We start from the raw sequence: 17651 nt of genomic DNA, 5'->3' as shown, positions 1-17651 counted from the left end.
GTTGAAGGTAGACTTTAAAATCCAATCCTTTGGGATATAATTTACTGTTTCCTTTCCCTTTTCCCTTCACCTCATCCCTGACTTTTATTTAGTTTGTTTTTATTTTCATTCTTAAAGCATTTTTTAGTTCTTCTTTGCTTGGTTTTCCTCTCTCTCTCTCTCTCTCTCTCTCTCTCTCTCTCTCTCTCCCTCCCTCCCTCCCTCCATCCCTCCCTCCCTCACTAAATTATTGTCAAGGGTCTTTGAAGAGAATTCTTAAATGTTATTAAGAACTTGCAGTCAGGGAGCTCTTTGTTCTCAAGCAATTTTTAAAAATTGCTTTGCCTTTGGTTACACATGAAAAATTGTCAACCTGTATTGTTAAAATGTGCCCCAAACCACATTCACCAATAAAAAGTGTCAGCTCTCATTACTGCCCAGATATTATTATATATTTTTTTTCATAATAAAGCCAAACCCTCTTCCCCGGCTTTCCAAACAGTCTTCGGCTCATTCATCTTTCTTCGTTTCGTTACAATGTGAACCTCGCTGGATCTATATAGGGTGGCAGCCCAATCTTTTAAAAATTAATGGGTTCCAAATGTCATTCAAATCTCTTTCTGCCCTCCCCCACCACTTCCCCTCTCCTGCCCTGCCCATTCAGAGTCTTATATTCTATACAAATATTGAGCTGAAGATAGTTTCTAAAGAGGTGTTTACACTTTTAATGAACACTGACAGCCTGTCTGCTGGAGGTTTTGCTCCACCGTCTCCCTGCAAAAGACAGGCAGGTCAGTATAGAGAAGGGGGCGGGAGGCTCCACCGAGCATATGTTCCTGGCAGCAGGCCCTGGAGACAGCCAATTCTGAGCCAACCATGAAGTCATTTTGAATTTAAGGAGTCTTGCTAATCCACAACGATGTGTCTTAATTTGACAAAGTAAAGGCTGCCCGATAAGCAACCCGAACTACAAGTTCTGTGAAAGTGGGAGTGCTTGTAAGTTTAGATTGTGCAGAGGCATGTGGAGATGTGGAAGGATGAGCTTATTCTCTTCTCTGGACTCTCTCTCCCACCCCAGTGTCCCTCTCCTTCTGATCCTCCCCTCCCTCCCCCCGTTCTTTTACTTTGGCCCGATTCAACCCTGCAGTCTGGCCTCTGTGGTGGCTTGATGTGAAATTTGAGAAACATATGTAGTTTTCTATTTCAGGAAAATGATCTCAGGGGTTGAGTGTGTGTGTGTGTGTGTGTGTGTGTGTGTGTGTGTGTGTGTATGTGTGTGTGTGTTGGAGGTTAGGGACTGTTAAGCTCTGATCATGCTCATGTGGCTTTTTGATGATGGAAATAAGTCTTTGGAGTGCTTTTTAAATCAGAATTTCATATCATACCTGCTGGTTGGGTTTCTCTCATTGGCCCCTTCCTTATCCCAGACCCCAGGGAACACTGTCAGTTCTTTCATTTAAGTGGGAAGAAAGAAGTGCCCAGCATTCTGTGCCGCCGGGTTGTACATGCACAGAAACATCAGCCATGTGACCTTCACTGTTGTAAATGTAGTTCCATGAAGCACCAGGATCTGCTTCCTGCTGTCTGTACAGGGAAAGAAGTGTGCTTTTGTTTTCTGTAGGAAGGGCTGCTGTCCTCTTTATTCCCGAGGTACCAAGTAGTGTCTGCAGAGCCCAGTATCCTGTAAGTCAAAGATTCTTGATCCATGCGCAGGATGTGGGAAAGGGCAGAGGACAGGAGGTCAGGCTTTAGGGCTGGCCGGCACAGGCACTGGCTATGGTTAACCAGGTGGGAGGTGGGTTGTGGTATTTGTAGTGAGGTCTGAGAGTCTACAGTGCCACGAGGCATTCTTTCTGCCTGAGATATCTTGATCTCCTTCACGGTGGAGAGAAGTTCCCTGACATATAGTCTTCCACGAGACAGGAGCATTCCTGGTTTTATCCTTGTGTTCGAGGGAATGCTTGCTGAGCTGAGAAAAAAATGATGTGTTCTGGACTTGGAAGCCCATCTCATGGCTGGTTGAAAAGGCAGGTTGGAGGGAGAAGAGACCACTAAGTAAATAATGGCTGGAGGGATCGCTGGTAATGGTAGATGCATGCTGAAAGTAGACAGACAATGGGCCAAACCTGATGCCTGCTTATTGCCTATATTGCAAACCAGAACACCCAGATGGAGAGAGAAAGAGGGAATGTGCCTGCCATAGAGGCAGGGAGTGAGAAAGGGTGGGGGTGGCAGGAGGGACACTGGGAGCATTGGTGGTGGAGAAAGTGCACTGGTGGAGGGATGGGTACTCAAACATTGTTTGATTGAAAGGTAATCATGAAAATTTGTAAGTCTGTAACTGTATCTCACTGTGATTCACTAAAATTTAAAAAAAAGAAAGAAAATGATGTGTTCTGGTGAGATACTGGGATGCAGGAAGGGTCTGACCTGTCTGTCTCAGATTTCTAGTGAATAAAATGGAAGGAGAAGGAAGCAGGAAGGAAGAGGAACTGGCATTCCTCTCTGACCATTCCTCTTTGCCTGTCATTCTACTTGATCCAATCAGTGTACCACGTTACAGATGAGGACACTAAAACTCAGGGAGGATAAGGAACACATTCAACATCACAGAGCTACTAAGTGACAGAGTATGAATCTGAGCCTTGGTTTTTAGGGCTTCCAAGCTCTTTCCTTTGATGCCTCCTTGGAGCAGGAGAGATAAACTGAAGACACTTTTCACACTGTACTTGTCTGTACCTCCAGTTTGGTCTGTAGGGGAACTGACCGTTCCCTTTGTCCCTATGATCTGGTCTTTGTCCTGTTGCTTTCGAAGAGTTTAAGAGACTTTTAGGCAGAAACTGAGACATGAAACTGATGCACCGAAATGTAAGCCCAGCGACCCTCACTTGCATAACCTTTTTGAATGCTGGTAGCGCTGGACGTTGTAGATCTTTCCACATGGGAATGGCTTACAATCCAGAACCATTTATATGTAGGCATTTCTGATCTCAGAACAAAGGAACTGAGATCCCCCAAGCTTCTGTTAATTTCCCCCAACTTTTGTTTTCTTTCTGTAGATATCTGTTTATGTACCTGGTTTTGTATTTCTGCTTGCATCCCTACATCAGATCTTCAGATCCAGTCAGGCAGCGTTGATCTGAGGAACTGGTGTGAGCATATTCTGCATGTGCAGAGGAACATGAACTCAAAAGAACAAGGTTTTGGCTCTGGGGTTATCCACCAGATCACAGCATTGTATGACCTGGAATAAATGACTTAACCATCTCTGCATGTTCTTTCTCCCAGGGGCCTGTTAGAGGTTTCAAAGAGCTAATGTGCACAGAGCTTTCCATGCAGCATACTGATTTCCAGCCGGTGCCCACGCCCCTGATGCTGTGGAAGTTGTTTTTGCTGCTGTAGGAGACCCAAAAGAGAGAGAATAGTACCCGTGTCTGCCATTGAGCTGTGGCTCTAGAGTAAAGACAACTTTAGATGTAGCATTAAAAGCCCACCATCACTTTTTGCATGCATCTTACCTCCTTTATCTCTGACCACCATCAAAGTGTCTTTAAATACATTGAACTCTTTGGTGACATTTTCATACTACTAAGACAGGAGCTGCCTTTATCGCCTGCCACTCTTCTGCATCACCCACCAACATTTTAGCCTCATGGGTCATTTTGCATCCTGCTGGGCGAGCCAGGCCTTCACATGTCTTTATGCTTTTGCATGTACTAATCATTCATCTGAGAAGTTTCCTTTTTTACTGCATGCTCAATGGTTGTTCATCCTTCAGTACTGTTTATCCTTAGAGGCCAGGTACTTTGGACTGCCTGGGGCAGTTCGAAGCTCTTCTTTGTTTCTTTATCTCTCTAGTCCTTTTCTTATTGTCCCACAATCCGTTCTCAGAACATGACTTTCTTCATCTGGTCTGGCAACCTCTAGTTGAAGAGACCATGAAACATTTACTTTAATGACCCTTGATTTAGAATATAGGATATATACAAACTGTTGAGAAATGTGATGGAGATAGATTGAAAGGAATGATTTTTTTCCATATCTTTCTTTTTCAAGGGCCTAACAGTTTATTACAGGAAAGCTATAGGGTATGATTCTCCAGAATCATGATGTCCCTTGGTTTATGCTCTAAGCAGTAATTTTAATGCCAGAATGAGCTCTGATTTGCACTATTCTGGAGCTGGTTTTGCTGTTTCCTGCATCCATTCTCAATTTTAGCCTGTAAGGCATTGTAATAAGTCAAGTTCTCTCTTCTTTGCTAGAATTTTTTTCATTCTAGGACTTTGGATATTTGGGCTGTAGGTAGTTCCCAAGTTCTATCCCTTGAGTTCTGGCACTATCTGGCACTTGTATTTCTAGATATAGAATAAGTATTGTAATGGAATTTGAAATTTAGACTAGGAATAGTGTATGTAATGTACTATAGAATGGCACTCGGGAGCATTTTAGTATTCCTGCATGTGTACTGTTATTGTCAGACACATCTTATAGATAAGCAAAGAAGGCTTAAAGAAGCCAAAGAACATGTCCAAGGTCACAGTTAGTGAGTAGCTGAGTTGGCATTTGAGCCCAGGTGTTTGAATGTGGAATGCAGCTCTTGACAATACTGTATGATTTCTTGCTTAGCAAAAATTCACTCTGTGCTTATTTGTGAGTTAATTGTCAAGTAATTCTATTTTCTTAAATGAAAGAGTTTATGTGTTACGTGATTTTTCACCCTAAACCAGTGATTGTATGTTGCCTGAATGTATTGGAAATGCCAGTTTTTCAGCTTTACTACCACCTACTGAATTAGAAACTCTGGGAGTGTTTCCATAAAAATTGGCATTTTCATAATCTATGTTTTACCACATTCTCTGAAATTTCTGATGATGCTAAAGTGTGAAAACCACTACTTAAGACAGAATAGGTTTTTGTGGCACCTTACCCATCCTTTGGGTTATCTTAAAATGAGTCATACTTGGGGTCACTTACCTCTGTGTATCACTAATTTTCTGACATTTATGTGAGGACAAAGCTCTAACCTCCATAAATAATTTTACTCTGAGCTTCCCGAGTGAGCCTGAAAGTTTCTAGTAGTTCTGTATTTTCATATTTTCTTCTGTGCTGATAAACGTCAGGATTTGGAACTTCAGAAATGCACTATCCAACCAGCCCTGATCTCTCTGGTTCTCCTAACAAGTGGCTGAAGAGGAACTCAGAGAGAAAGAAATTGCAGAGAAATTGGAGGGGGCAATATCAGGGACTGGAGGAACCAGTGTTTCAGATGATCAGACTTCCCAGAAATAGCTGCAGTGCCTGTGCTTTGTTCATGGTTGAGAAAAACAGCCCTGGACCTCAGGTTGGGTTTAGAATTCAAATACTGAATCCGCTCCTTGTTTAACCTTTTTCACATGTATGATTTTCAGAAATAAATTTTCCCAAGAAGCAGTCTCTGCATCTGTAAAGTGCGGACAGTGTTGTTTCCATGGTGGTGACAAGGTGAGGGTGTTTTAAAATGCATGATGAGCAATAAAGCTATGGTGTTTGCTCTTCATCAAGGGGAAACAGACATAACCATATTGACTGGCCTGCATCTCCACCTGTGTTCTAAGAAATGGATTGTAGATGTGTCAGAGAGATTGTACAGTAGATAGGGTGATTGCCTGGCATGCAACCAACCCAAGTTTGATCCCTGGCACAACATATGGTTCTGAGCACCAGGAACGATCCCTGGGTACCACTAGTATGTACCAGAAAAATTAAAGAAAAGAAACAGATTGTAGAGCAGCTAGGACTTCAGGGTACTTTAAGTGGTCAGTTATCAAAGGAACAGGATTCTGGGAGGTCCACTTCTAGAGAAAACCAGGCACCAGGTTGAACTCTTTATGTCATAAATCTCCTTGTTTTCAAAAAGGTATGTACAAGCCATTTAACAATGTCAGGATTTAGACTTAAAGGTTTTGTGTGTTAAAGAGGCCATTGCCGCAAGTCAAGACCCAAAGACTGTAAAAATATTGATGTAACTGTCAGAGGATGTGGTATTTGACCTTCTATTAATAAAGACAAATTATTGCTTTTCTCTGATATTTGAGTCTTCCAGAACGTCCCTTAATTCCTCTGGTATTCCATTCCACAGCTACCAGGGCTGCTGAAAGGAGGGACACAGGGTTGTGTTTCTGATTTATGAGGTGGAATATTAGTGTAATTTACCAAACTGAAAGTTCAAGAAGGCTCAGATAACACGAGAGTGAAGCTTCTGGAAGATAAGGGACACAGAAACAATGCAAGCATTTGGTAGCATGCCAAGGTGGGCCAGTAAGTCTTCTCAGAGTAAGATATAAGATGAGAGAGGGGAAGTAAGTAGGCAAGCACAAATGTAAGAAAGGGCAGGGCCAACACAGAGCAGACTTCCTGGTGACAGAAGAGCCAGCAGGAGGATTTTCCTATGCAGGTGTCTTTGAGGTTGTTAGTTCTCACCCACCCACATTGGGAGTTGGTTCTTTTCACCCCACATTTTCACGGGCTGTGGTGGTATAGAAGGGGAGACGTCAAGGAAGTCATCACTCCTGCAGGATGGTGATTTCATTTTTTACCCTTTCTTTGCTTCTGCTGCAGCTGCAGAGAACCCTCTGGAATCAGCTCCTTTAAGCCTCCAGCTTCAAAGGGAGTGCATTCTTGTTTGACAACAGCATTGCTGTTTCTGCCAACTCTCTGACCTTTAGAATGACATGCACTCAGGTTTGACTTGTCAACTGCCCGTAAAAACCCACTCAGATCAAGAATTCAGTGTTTTCAAGAGCACGTCAAAAGCCTGGGGGTGGGGGGATTCCTTCTAATTTTGCTCCCCATAAGATTTGTTTTGGGAGAAGCAAGCTGTTGTGTCTAGTCTTAACACAGGTGACCATAGCAAGACTCCGGTCATTGGCCCTCAACTTACTTTATAGTCTGGTTCTCTTTTCTTACAAGGTGCACATATTGTATTTGTCATCACTCACAGCAGTGTTTTTCCAGAACTGCTATCAAGTTCTTCTGATTCTTACTGATCTTTATGATTCGCATCTAAAAGTAGAAGAAGGTAGCAGAGAGCATTACCAGTGCCATTAACCATGAGGAAAATAGGACATGTGGATCTTCTACTTCGGTCCATCTGGGGAATTTTAAACCTTGTGGGTCAGTCCACACATGACTTCTGGCACCACTCTGGTGTATTTCAAACAGACCAGATATCTTGAAATTTTGCTGAGTGAAAAAGAACAACTAGAGAGAAGTCCATTCTGGACCTGATAGCCTGATTAGGATAACAAAATTCTCAACAAAGGTTGTTTGTGTCTTTGAAAAATAGCAGTTGTCACATTGATGCAGGTTTGTCTAACCCTGGATTTCATTAAAAAAGGAAACAAACCTTAGCTTAGGGTAACATGCTATGTGCAGACCGTTGCCCTAATGCATCTGAGTTGTCATATGTGATTTCAAAACACAGATATGTTGCCGTGATGAACGTATGTGTCCTTGCTGTAGGAACCAGATATTGTTGGAAGCACTGAATGTTGAAGGTGAGGAAGTCTGTCAGACATCTAAGAATTATAAACTACTAGGAAGTATAAGGCATTTTTTTTATCTCAGTTTCTGCATTTGTTTTGTGGGATAATAACAGTAATGCTTTCTTTTTAGTCACGATGAAATTACAAAGTTAGGCATGATTGGGTTTTAGGTGTACAATTTTTCAACACGGATTCCTTCACCAGTGTCCACTTTCTTCCACTAATCTCTCCCAACCCCCATATGCCTCCCATGTACCAGTTTGCTGAGAGCCCCCCCAACTTTTTTTAAAAAATAATTTTGCACTCTGTAATTTACAGTACTATTGCTGATAGGGTTTCAGAAACAACATTTTACCACCTTTCAGCACCGTCTCCTCCTTCCCACTGAATGCTTCCCGCCACCATAGTTGTTGCCTCTTTCCTGTCCTGTCCCTCAACCCCCTTAAATGGCATGTTTCCTACCGAATACCAGCACAACAGAAAAAACAACCAGTGCTGGCATGGATGCAGGGAGAAAAGGACTCTTTTTGCTGCTGGTGGTAATATCAACTGGTCCAGCCTTTCCTGAAAACTAGGGCTGGAGCGATAGCACAGCGGTAGGGCATTGCCTTGCACGCAGCCAACATGGCCAACCCGAGTTCGATTCCTCCCCCCTCTCAGAGAGCCCAGCAAGCTACGGAGAGTATCTCGCCTGCACGGCAGAGCCTGGCAAGCTCCCCGTGACGTATTCGATATGCCAAACACAGTAACAACAAAGTCTCCAATGGAGACGTTACTGGGCCAGCTTGAGCAAATCGACGATCAACGGGAGGGCCTTTACCTTTTACCCTTTATATGGACATTCAGACCTAGGAATTGAGATTGTATTTGACCTGCAACTCCACTTGGTAGAATATATCCAAAGGACCAAAAAGTCTAATGGAGAAAAGACATTTGTACCCCTATGTTTCTTTGCAGCACTGTCCACAATAAGCAAAGTCTGGAAATAAGCTGTGTCCAAGTTAGATGACGGGACAAAGAAACTATGGCTTTTATACGCAATGAAATATTATCAGCCATAATAAAAGATAAAGACATGCAATGTGCTGCTACTTGGAGGGGTCTGGAGAGCATCCCAGGCTGAGTGAAGTCAGAGGGAGATATGCCGACACAGAATGATCTCTCTCACATGTGGGATATAAAGAAACATCATGGTGGAATAACAAATGCTAAAGATAATGGAAACAAAGAAAATGAGAAGTGGTATTCAGTGGGAACAGCAGTAATGTTTCATTGGAATGACGTACTCATTGATTGTGCTTTTATGTGGCAAGTATTTACATAGTAATGCCTGTGCATGCTAAGTTCTCAAAGTGCTATTGTTTATATTGATTTTAGAATCAGTCAAATATGATGAGTTGCCGTGCTCACCACTACCCCTCCCCATGCCTTGGTCACTTATTAGTTTTGCAGCCATGGGTCACGCAGTCAGTTAACACAGCTGCCATTAATCGACTATTAGCTTATAAAGGCAGGCATTATTTAGATATTGTATGTGCATTATTTCCCTCTTAACTCTGATTTCCCTTTCTGAAATAAGTGTGATTATGCATTTTTTAAATGGACGAGTAAGGTAGGGTAAGTTTAAAAACATGCCCAAAAGCAGCAGAGCTAGGTGGATGAACAGAAAAGCTATTTCTTGTCTGTGTTGACTGCCTTAGGTTCCTGACAGTTCTAAAGGTATAACAGGAACTTTTTTTTAATGTTTTAAATTTATTTTAAAATTCTTACAATTTGTTGTGAGATGTTACTGTTGCCCATTTGAGCAAATCGATGAGCAACAGGAGGACAGTGCTACAGTACTAAGTTTATTTTATTAAATTTTTTTTTAATGTATCACTGTGAGATACAGTTACAGACTTACAAAGTTTCGTGATTATGTTTCAGTCAAACAATGTTCGAGTACCCATCCCTCCACCAGTGCCCATCATCCACCACCAATGTTCCCAGTATTCCTCCTGCGACCCCCACCCCTTCCCACCCCCTGCCTCTGTGGTAGACTCATTTTCTTACTCTTGCTCTCCTTTTGGGTGTTCTGGTTTGCAGTATAGGTACTAAGCAGCCATCATGTTTGAGCCACAGTCTACTTTCAACACACATCTACCATCCCAACCATCATTTACCTAGTGGTGCCTTCTCCATCTCAGCTGCCTTTTGCCCCCAACACATGAGGTCAACGGCTTCCAAGCTGTGGAGCCATCCTCCTGGCCCTTATCTCTACTATCCTTAGGTGTTAGTCTTCTATTATGTTACTGTATATTCCACAAGAGTAACTTCTTGTAAGGATTATGTATTGTCCTGAAAGCACTGATCAGCTCTTTTGACATGATATATAGTACAGAGTTGTTATCTCCAATTTGAATTTCCTATGCCATGCAGTTGTCCTTAAGTTGTTCCTCATTCCATGTGCATGTCTGTCAGCAATGAAAGGAAGTTCCTGTAAATGGGTTTTTTCTGGTCACTTTTTTTTTTTGGATCACTCACTTCAGCATTACCTATGTAATCTGGGACAGTACACGCATAGGAACCTGTTTATCAAAACCCTTTCTATTCCATCTAGAAGTCGATGGCAGCTAAATTTGGGTACTGTGTAAGGAAAATCGTGAAAAACACTCAGAATCTGGAACTTGAAACCTGAACTGTGCCTCAGGTTTTTGTTTCTTTTCATTTTGAAGCCTTTTAAGGAAAAGGGCTCAGTTAAAGCCAAGCATTTGGGAATCAAATAAACTTGGTTAGCGGAAGTGGAGGCAGCAATACACAGAATTTCCTCAGCATTCTCAAAGTCGGCATGTTTAGATGGCTTATGATATTTTAGCCTGTATTTCCTATTGGCAGAGGAACAAAGGCATGTGGGTCCCAGTGCTGAGATCTCCAAGCCTGCTCGGATCGGGGCTGAGCATCCTCCACCCAAATCCTCCATATTCCAGTAGGCAGGGGTCACACCCACCAATTGGCCCCTTGGCGCCATGTAATCCCATCAAAGGCCAAGACTCAGAGACTATAAAACCCAGTTCCCGGAAGCGCGCGCGGCCGCATTCACAGCCTCGCAACATCTTATTATCTCATTCTTACTTTGGACAAACTTGCAGGCTACCGAATGTAACCTGCTCACACAGCAGAGTCTGGCAAACTCCCCGTGGCGTACCCAATATGCCAAATACCAGTAACAATGATGGGTCTCATTCTCCTAACCCTGAAAGAGCCTTGACTATGTCACTTTTTTAAAAATCTCAGGGCTAGGATGAAGGAGACGTTACTGGGGCCTGCAATCGGCGAACAACAAGATGGTCGTGATTGTGATTTCCTACATTAGTAAATGAAACACTTTTCTCTACTTCTTGTCTTCAGATCTGCCGTCGGAAGGGATGTATACCTACTCTCCAGTTTTTCACCTATACACTCCCTAACTCCCCACAGCATCCCTTTACCCACTGGGGGTTCCCCGATTGTGAAGTATATCACAAATGCACTTTCTGTGCATTTTCCCCACTTAACTTCCAGTCCAACCTGCTTCACAACTTCCTGAAGGGTTTGCCCTCCTTGTGCTTGCCTTAAAGTCCAAATTGCAGCAGGGACAAAATGTGTTTTGGGCACCTCATTTTCTTTTCTTTTTCTTTTTTTTTTTTTATGTGCTATTGCTCCAGCCGAGTTCGATTCCTCTGCCCCTCTCAGAGAGCCCAGCAAGCTACCGAGAGTATCTCGCCCGCACAGCAGAGCCTGGCAAGCTCCCCGTGACGTGTTTGATATGCCAAACATAGTAACAACAAAGTCTCCAATGGAGACGTTACTGGGCCTGCTCGAGCAAATCGATGATCAATGGGAGGGCCTTTACTTTACCTTTACTTTTTTTTATGTAGGAGTACTGCTATTTATTCAGCCCCTGATTAGCTGATTGAATTGGGCATTAACTCCACTCCTCACTTTCTTTAACTCATTTATACACTTATTATTAAAAATTTAAGTTGGAGGGGTTGGAGAGATAGCACAGTGGGTAGGGTGTTTGCCTTGCACGCAGCTGACCTGGGTTCGATTCCCAGCATTCCATATGGTCCCCTGAGCACCGCCAGGAGTAACTCCTGAGTGTAGAGCTAGGTGTAACCCCTGTGCATTGCCGGGTGTGACCCAAAAAGCAAAAAAAAAAAAAAAAATTAAGTTGGAGAGGATATATCATCAGTGTTTTATATAAACTTCAAGTTTGTTTTTTTCTTCCTTGCAATATATGGAGCTCGTGATATTCTTCTTTTATTTCATCTTCATATAAAAAAGCCCCAACTGAAAGTTATTTTCCAAAGACATTTAAGTGAAACTAGCTAAATATCATTCTTTAGCCAAATCAATGTGATTCTAATACATAAAATTCTTTATTATTGTTTCACATCAATACTGTTGGAACCAAAGAGTGCCATCAAGATGAGAATAATATAATTTTTAGTGATATTTTTGTTTATATATTAACATTTTATTTGGGGTGACACCCAGTGGTGTTAAGTTATTGTTTCTGATTCCGCACTGAGGTGTCATTCCTGTCAGTATTTGGAGGATCACATGTGGTTCTGGTCACCAAACTGTCTGCCACATATAGTATAAGCAAATTATTTCCTATTCTATCTCTCTAATTCCTTTTAAAAACATTTTTATAAGGATTCATAGTCACAAAAAGAAAGAATGTTTTGCTAACTGGCTAATACTATATTTGATTAACATTAATATAGTAACATTAAATTGTTTCATTTTTAATAATTTGATAGATAATATCATTTTCAAAATCCTCATTGTAGTACCTAGCTTTCATGATTATGTACCTATATAATTCAACAGATTGATAGATATTTTAATATAAAACCCATCAAGAGATATTTTTTTTGGCTTTTTTGGACCATACCCGGCGATGCACAGGAGTTATTCCTGGCTTTGCACTCAGGAATTGCTCCTGGCGGTGCTCAGGGGACCATGTGGGATGCTGGGAATTGAACCTGGGTCTGCCATGTACAAGGCAAACTCCCTACCCACTTTACTATCACTCCAGCCCCCCCAAGAGATAATTTTTAAACCCCTAATTTGGTCTCAATCACTTTTCTTTTTGTGATTCCCAAATTGACACAGTTTGGGATTTACTGATTTGTATCACTGACACAGTATCCTGCGTTGATAGAATGGTGATTTTTATCATCATTGTCACTAATCAGACAGAGGTTGAATAATGCCAGAACTGATACTAAGTAAGGTAAGTGCTGTCAAGGACAACAGCTCAAAGAAAAGGAAGATGGATTAGGTAAAGGCACACAACTCTGAACGCTGACACTGCTGCTTTCACTCTGAGTCTACCCCTTCCTGCTGAGACCCAGCCTGCATTTCTGTGCCACATCCACTCCATAGGTCTCCCATTTTCTGAGCATGGGAGGAGTCTTCACCTATTCATTTATGGTCACAGCAGTGTCCAGTGATCTGGGTTACCCATGCTATTCACCCCTGGAGTTACAACCCATTGACCCAGTCATCTGTATTCAGAAGCTGTCAAGTATTAGTTCCTGCATGAATCTAGGAATACACCAAGTTTAAGCCCTGTCTTCGGGCTGCCAGGAATCTAATGGAAGTTAAGCATGAATGAATAAACATTAAATGGGGGTGTCCTATGGCAGGAAGGTGTCTAGGCTGTGCCGTATCTGAATAGAAATATCTGGAACCCAGGCCTGGCCTCTTTGAGCTCTCTCCATCTTTTCCCTAATCCCACCACAATTTATGGCTCCTAACATGCTTCTTATTGAACTGTGCAGTTTGCAGTCCCAACATTTTTCAAAGTGAATCATAATTTATGCTTTGCTTATTTACCTTCACCACTAGAATCAATTCTTTGAGGGGACTGATGGGTTTAATTGACAAAAACTGATGAGTGATTTGCAGGACTGTAGTAGGTAAAAGCATGAGTATTATTATTTAAGTCCTGGCGTGTACTTACTAGTCATGTGACCTTGGCCATGCTCCTTAAAATCTCAGTGCTTTCCATTTTTCATATCTATATAATGGTGGTTGGTCAGGAATATACTGTTTAACCTTGGCTACAGTATTCACACTAAATCTCACTGTATTTTTTGTTAGGAGGTTTTGAGGATTTTGAGAAATCACTTGAAATTAGGCCTTGCAACCTGCCTTGCACTTGCTCACTGAATGAGAGGCCAGGCTTAGGAGCTTCCAGGACAGAGAGGCATTAGCAGTAGAACAAAGGAGCAACACTGTGGTTTAGCATGTTCTGTCTACCAGGATCCTGAACCGAAGGGAACCTAAATTCCTTGAGAACGGGATTATTTGGCAAAGGAAGTAAGACTCTTAGGGACTTGTCAAGTAAGACTCTTAGGGACTTGTTTCCTTTTCCTTAGGTCAAGGAAAAGGAGAATCTTGATTGTGCCCTTGAGTGCAAATCAAGGAACCAGTGAGATGTTTAGTTGTTTAGACTCATCTGGCCAGCGGGGTAGGTTTCTAGAAATCTGGGCATACCGGGTTCCCACAGTACTGGACTCAGTGTTTAGCTACATAAAGGGAGAGTGAAGTCCAGAGTGCCTTGTGTTACAGAGACTAGTCTGCTGCTTTGCCCCTGTCTCTGGTCTGGATGGTTCTCAGAGTTGTACATGAGGGCTAGAGCAGTAGTACAGTGGGTACTTGCCTTGCACGTGACCAACCCAACTTCAATCCCCAGCACCCCATATGGTCCTCTGATCCCTCCAGGAGTGATTCCTAAGCACAGAGCCAGGAGTAAGCCCTAAGCACCAAAAACAAACGAAAAGAGATATGGAAGGAAGTACTAACGCATTTTTATTTGAGCATCTAAAATAAGCAAAAAATTTCCAGCTAAATGGATGCAAAATTCACTTTTCTTGCTCTCAGAAACTCATTCCAGGGAGTTAATTTTTCTCTCAGAGTCAGTTTTTGCCAAGACCCAATTGTGCACTATATATGTCCATTGTGCAGAATGATGGAGACATCCATTTATTGGCTCTGCACCTGCTCACCAAACTATGTTGGGTACCCTGTCTCTCAGAGACATTGAGATGAAAGTAAAGCTCCCTGTATAGTGTAATAGCCCTGGAACAGTAAAGTCTGGTCCGTTCTAGGCCTTGCAGAAGTGAATATGGAAGTAATCTGCTCCAACCAGTGAATAGGTCTAGTACAGGTCTCATAAGATAAGCAGAGGAGATTGAGCAGGTATCTGCCAAGTGGCTAAAGAAGGAAGCCTCTGATGTACAGGAAGAGGCAGAAGGAACATGGTGTGCCTTCCCAGAAGTGAGCATGTGAGCATAATCAGAAATGGGTCATTGATTGGAGAGAACAGGGAGTTTCTCAGGCAGACTACCTGGCTAGGAACCCTACTTCTGCTCCTTCGTGCCTCTGGGGTGTTGGGGAAGCATTTCCACTTTTCTGTCCTTCATCTGAGATACTACAAGCAGGCCATGCAAATTTGAATAACATAAACAGTTCTAACACTGTCTGATAACCAGCTATTGTTAACTATTTAAGGTTTTAGTTATGAGTTATATAGGTTTTATAGAGTTATATGCACTCAGATATATTTAAGATGAGAGGTGATTTTTGGTCCTTTTGTAACATCATAATCTAGCTTCCCTGACTCTACCATACAGAGTAGAACAGTCCGCTGAAAGGTCACAGTTGGACCTTTGCAATGGAGTGTGAAGTGCAGCAGGGGACAGAGACTGCAGAGGGGGAAGTACTGCAGGAGTCCTTGGGGGGTGAATGAGTGGAACTCAAGTATCCCAAGAGTAGATTGACCAGGAAGATGCTGGAAAGGTGGACTTGAACGAGTTTGGTGAGACATTACATAAGAGCAAAAGCCCTCTTCCCTCAGTAGGTAAAAGTTGTGCAGAATTGATGGCCTAGGACCATTGTGACCAGGTAGCAAGGCTCAGGTCATGTGTTCAGCACCCTAGCTTTGGACTCTGCACCGACCAGATGTGCCCACTGCTGCCATCAGCCTTCCCCTCCTGCTCCTTTCAGCTGAAGGAACCGTGGCACACCAGCGCCGACATAGTCACATCATCTGTGCATGGTGGAATCATGGAAGATTGGAGTTTCCCACTTTAATTCCAATTTAAAGATGCTTGTCAAGCAAAAGGATATAATTCATTTTTCAAACTGCTGAAATGTTATTTTGGCTGGTAGAATCAAAGGCATTCCTCAAGTGTTTTCTTTATTACATGCCTTAAACTTTAATTAGAATTTAATTATAAGATCCTGGAGGCATGAGTAAGAGGAGCAGATGGGACAGTAAAAGCCGCTTAGTGAAGGAGGATTAAAGATTAAACATCGCACATTAATGGCAGAAGGAATGAACAGAGAGCAAAATTGCTATGCTTTTGTGCTGTTCTGATGCTCTTTCAATTCTGCAATTTCAATTCTTATTTTTTTTAATACGTGGTTTGAAGCCGATGCTTCCCCCCAAATTATATTTTCCATTCCCCCCCCCCTCAGTCATCAGAGTATATTTGTGCATCTGAAATTAAATTCAGTGGCCACTTTTTTAAATTTGAGTCTTCATTCTGAGCTTGGACGGGTCCTTTCATGACGATCAGTATTTTTGTATACACATGGAGAAAGCAAAAAATTAGGATCCAGGTTTTTTGACTCACGGGCCTCAATGTGTGGGTTTAGGAAAATAGTCGGTAGGTCTTCCAGGTGTCATGTTGTCAAAAATTTGGCCAGATCTATAGTCTGATGATGTGGACCCAGGATACTGTTTAAGCACAAGCAGAGCAGCACTGGGAGGCAAATGACACTCTGCATGGAATCTGGTTCCTTTATGAATTGTGGTCTTGAACAAATGTGTCTTCCTAATTTGTAAAAATTACTAAAGATTCTTTACTTTGGTGTGGTTGTGAGGATTTACTGTGAATGCACTCATTCTGCAAGGGTTACAGAGAGCCTGCCAGAGGACCCTGTCTGCCCTCAGGAAGCTTAGCTCAGACACCAGGGGTGAAAGAGACCAATAAATAAGTCCTCGAACTGCAGTTATCTTCAATGGACGTATCCAAGGCTCCCGAGGGACTTCCATTGTTACTACAGGGAATTGGAACTGGGGGTAATGTGTATTATAGAATTTTGTAACTATGAAGTAGGTTTCAGATAGATAGCCATTCATAGATATATAGTGGTATAAGTGGGGATCCAAACCTTTTGATTATTTACAAAATACGCCAGGAAAAAAATTACATAGGACAAAAGGGTGTGTTACTCCTTTTAACACCCTTTATGGCAGTTTCCACAGAGTTGAGACTCAGATCCAATCCTATTTGCTGGATTGAAAAAGGGTAAAAAGAGATGGGCATTGTTTTATTAGTAAAAACCAAGTGAGGTAAAGAGAGATTTTATCAGAAATGGATGAAGAAGATAGAGTCCATGAAGCCAGGCTGAGTTTTTCCAGGGGATATTTTGATTTTTTTTTCCTGATTTGGGGGTCTGTGGCTGTGCTGAGGCTTACTCCTGACTCTGTTTTTGGGTATCACTCCTGGCGGTTGGTGGGGACTCTATGCAGTGCTGGGGATCAAACCCAGGCCAGTTGTATACAAAGCAAATGGCTTACCCATTGTATGATCCCTCTGACCCTCCTAGGGATGTTTAGTGTCTGGTTAGAAGCTAGATTCCTGTGCCCTCCTTCCTTCATTGTGCCCTTTTGCAAATGGGCTCCTCTTGTCTTGTTGGCTAGAGGAGTCTAGAGATTGGGAACAGGGGCATTTGGGCACTGATCCTCATATCCCATGATGAAAATGACAAGCTAGTCTGTGGGAGTACATTTAGGATAATTTTCTGCTACAGGAAATGATTCTTCCTCTGAATACTTTTGCCCATAGCTTCTTTGTACTTCTTTGAAATCTTAAATTTAGTGTCCCCCCCCCTTAATTATGAGGTTAATGACACTAGATAATAGTTACAAGTCTAAAGGAAGTAAGGAAGTAAAATGAAACAAGCAAAAGCACTTTGTCTCCTACCCAGATAGTTTTTCTCTAAATATCTTGATAGACCTTGTTTCTAATCATTTGTGTATAGAACCTGTATTTGTCAACTGAACACTGGTGGCACATTATGTCATTCTTAGGGTAGAAAAAC

At 42.2% G+C, this 17651-nt stretch overlaps 1 protein-coding gene across 4 annotated transcripts in view; it reads left to right on the top strand.

The window, feature by feature from the left end:
• FGGY (FGGY carbohydrate kinase domain containing) overlaps window positions 1-17651 on the top strand; it is a 475385-nt gene that overhangs the window by 93378 nt on the left and 364356 nt on the right. The window lies entirely within an intron of this gene.

Source organism: Sorex fumeus, unplaced genomic scaffold, assembly GCF_029834395.1.
Source record: "Sorex fumeus unplaced genomic scaffold, SorFum_2.1 ptg000045l, whole genome shotgun sequence".
NCBI lineage: Eukaryota > Metazoa > Chordata > Mammalia > Eulipotyphla > Soricidae > Sorex > Sorex fumeus.
Note: the sequence above shows the minus strand (reverse complement) of the source record. Positions and strands in the feature narration are given on the sequence as shown.